This window comes from Coffea arabica, chromosome 9e, assembly GCF_036785885.1.
Source record: "Coffea arabica cultivar ET-39 chromosome 9e, Coffea Arabica ET-39 HiFi, whole genome shotgun sequence".
Taxonomy (NCBI): domain Eukaryota; kingdom Viridiplantae; phylum Streptophyta; class Magnoliopsida; order Gentianales; family Rubiaceae; genus Coffea; species Coffea arabica.
Window position 1 is genome coordinate 28,270,469 of NC_092327.1, and position 3,543 is coordinate 28,274,011.

The window sequence follows — 3,543 nt, forward strand, 5'->3', positions numbered from 1 at the left end:
GATAATAAGTAAATAAGAAAAGAGTAGCAAACCACTTTCATTTTCAAACTCCTCTTGAGATTGAATGTCACTTTAGAGAACAAATTTCTTCAAGTTGATCCAATACAACCAATCTTGTGTACAAAGGAAGGATCACTGACGGGTATTTTACATACGTGCAAGCTAAAAAATACCGAATTACACCCGTTCACTGCAAGTATACAGATCAATTAGTAGTTTAGGGGTATATATCGGGTCGATCCCACAGGGAAGAGTGAACAATTACCGGTATTACTAAAGCTTCTGTGACGCCCCCACTTCTCCCTAAGGCGAACCAAAGGGTATCCGCGGAACGCCTGCCTAGCTCTCGCCAGGACTCAAGCAATTTCATTCAACTTAAAGCCGGACCATACAATACAAACCGAACTTAGATACAATAAATGAGGAAACGTTCAAACTTAATAATAGTCAACCATTCTCCAAACCACACGTCAGTACACAAAATACAATTCGTCCAAAGGTTACATTTCCATACCAAAAGTACAATCCAAAGCCGAAGGCATAAACAAAAGTATTAGCAACCCTAAAACAAAAGTACATCAAGAGGCTGCTCCATTTTACCTCCGAATTCAACCTGTTAAGGAAAACAAATCTACAGGGTGAGCAAAACGCTCGTGAGGCCAAGAACACACATGCAGACACATAGTTCAGATAACAAGCCAAATAACAATTCAGGTAATAACTTGCAAGTAATTAATAAGGCCAACAAAATGTAACCAGAAACAATTCAAGGATATGGAAGCTCTCAGGAGCTAAATTTCACATTTGCCGATGTCATTTGTATATCTCCCCGTGATGACTCTCCGTCAACCGGGTTGATATTTTCATATCCGTAGTTCACCACTTACTTCTCATCCGTCCACCATACACCACTTCGGGCCCGCACTACATTTATAAGGCGATACTATACGAGTATGCCAAGCGAGATCTCTCAATAGATCAAGCTTATCATTTGAGTCTCATGGCTCACCGAGGTTCCCGACCAAGCCCATGCCGGCTCGAGTTCCAAGTTCGGCCTATGAGTTTGGGCGTCCCCCATTTGTCATGTAAATATCGAGGAGATTCACTCCATCGATGTATGCAATCATAGCATACCATTTCATGTATTCAAGCATTTGATAGGTTTAAGCAGACATTTCAAGTCATTTAAACCAAGCAAATCATGTTAAGCATGAGTCATTCGTTTCGAATGAGAACGAGTGCGATCAAGTACACACTCGACTCCATTTTGTCAAAATCAGTTAAGCTAAGCATGAAATCAGGTGAATCAAGCATGAATCAAGACTTTAGGGTTCAAGTAGGCATACACTTGACACTCACCAAGTTATGCGAACAAGTAAATTGGAGGAAGAGTTCAAACTTCCACAGTAGGGTCCTCTTGGAGGTCCTCGTGCGTGCCTGAGCAAATAATAGTGAATTATCACCCATATCCCAAATATCGAGGAATAATTCGTTCACTAGTATTACTCTAGGAAATTCCGTGAAAATGAACCTCAATTACTCGTAAATCGAGGTTCGAGAGAGGTTTGAGAACATTCAACAATATTTAAGTCTTTATCTAGGAAATCGGGGATAAAACGTTTAGATAATATCAAAAGAATAAAGAGTTCTTGAAAAACTCTATTTCCTTGAAAGTTGGAAAAATTTCAGTTTTGTTATGAATCTTTGAAAAATTCCTCAATCACCCAGGATTGAGCCGGGGTTGGTTTTTCGCTAACTTTGAAAATTCGGCAGAATTCACTCGTTGCAAACCAGCCCTTGAAATTTATAGCTCAATTAGAGGTGGAAGTAAGGTTTAGGTCAGAACAAACGGATTGAGAATCGGAGTTTCGAGCACCAAGATATGGTAGCTCAAAGTTAGGAAAAATTCAAGACTGTTACAAAATTTCCAGATTTGGTTCCAACTTTGGACCTTTCATTAAGTGTCGAAACGGACTTGGATTGACACCAAATCTTGCAGTATAATACTCCCATATGACAGGTATCTCTCTATCAAATTTTATGGAAAAATACCCTCGGAAGGGTGGTCATTCAATCAACCAAAGTTTGGAAAAATCCTTAAGGCAATCTGCCTTTAAACTTTCATTACCCATTTCAAAACGTTTAATCAAGCAAACTATCCAATCATGGTTCATTTGTGAAATAAAGGCCTAAGAAACATCCATAATGCCTTTGGTAAGTGTTTGGTATCAAGAACATCAATTAACAAGTTCACTACAAGATCTTGTTCCAAACCAGTCCAACATTAGAGTTTTTTTCCAAAACAGAGCAGTCCACTTGTTTCAGTCACAACTCAGTCAATTTAACTCGAAATCGAGCATGGCTTATGCCGCTGGAAAATAAATTCATAGGGCTAAAATATCACAGAAGAAATCGTTTCCAAATTCGGCACCCATCTGGTTCAAATTCGGGCATCAAGTTGCTGCCTGAACACTTCATTCCAGATGAACAGAGCAACAGGACAGCGAACTTAAAACATTTGGTTCGGCTTGCTCACAAAGAATCAGAACGTGCATTATATACCAAATTAAAGCCAGGAATGTCTAGTTTCCAACGCCACCAACAGCACATGATTTCGACATCCAAGGACAGAGTTATAGCCAAAATACTACCACTGGTCAGAATCATACGCGAACAGTTTTCCAGACTTGCTAGTTTCTCAAGAAAAATTCATTTGCTCAATCAAACATCAATATTTTCTAATGAAATTTTTCACACATCTAATACATCCTATAAACATCCAATTCAAGCCGTTAGACCATTAAAAATTGGCCTGGAAATGGCCGAACAGAGCAGGGGCAAAATGGTCAAGTTTGGCCCTTGCTCTCTACGTGAGTTTTCTAGCAGTTTCCTTCAACAAATCCATAACTTAAACACTAATCTGATATCATAAACTTCATCAAGCACAGAATCAGCAACAACCCAAGAGTGGGAATTCATAGAGCCCACTTTTCCAACAATACAAGCTACTAGAGTGACGATTCTAGCTCAAATGCATAAATCAAACTTCATAAAACAAGTTTAAGGAGTTAGATGGCTACCTACTTTGATGGCTGTTCAGATCAGAAAATTTCGGTCCCTATGAAGCCTGAAGACAGCCGTGAAACTCCTCCCTTTTCCAGCCTAAGTTGTTGTCCGAGTAATGAGCTAGTTGTAGTTAAATTTTGAGAGAATTTGGTGGAAGTTTGATAGTGATTTGCATGGCTTTGGAAGAAAGAAATGGTGAGAGTCTTTGGTTGTTTCTCTGCAGCAGCTGGCCGACTATGAAGCTAGAAGAAAGGAAATGAATTGCGGTTCTGATGACTTCGCGTACGAAAGACGCTTGACGTCTATTATATTAATTACGTCAAATCAATTATAACTAGTGTCCTACGTGCGTGTTTTGTATCCAATTTCTCTTACGTTCGTTGCACTAGTGCACTAAGCCTCTAGGGCCCTTACATTCATATAAATATTATTCATTCTTAATTGTCCCAAAATAATGGTCCAAAGTCCATCAATTAA

At 39.2% G+C, this 3,543-nt stretch overlaps 1 long non-coding RNA gene across 1 annotated transcript; it reads right to left on the reverse strand.

Moving 5' to 3' along the window:
• Positions 1 to 420: 420 nt before the first annotated feature.
• LOC140014818 (uncharacterized) lies at positions 421 to 3,342 on the reverse strand. The gene is made up of 2 exons (XR_011821515.1): positions 3,081 to 3,342; positions 421 to 613 (listed from the first exon to the last, which is right to left on the reverse strand). It is a non-coding gene; the product is annotated as an uncharacterized lncRNA (long non-coding RNA).
• Positions 3,343 to 3,543: the final 201 nt, after the last annotated feature.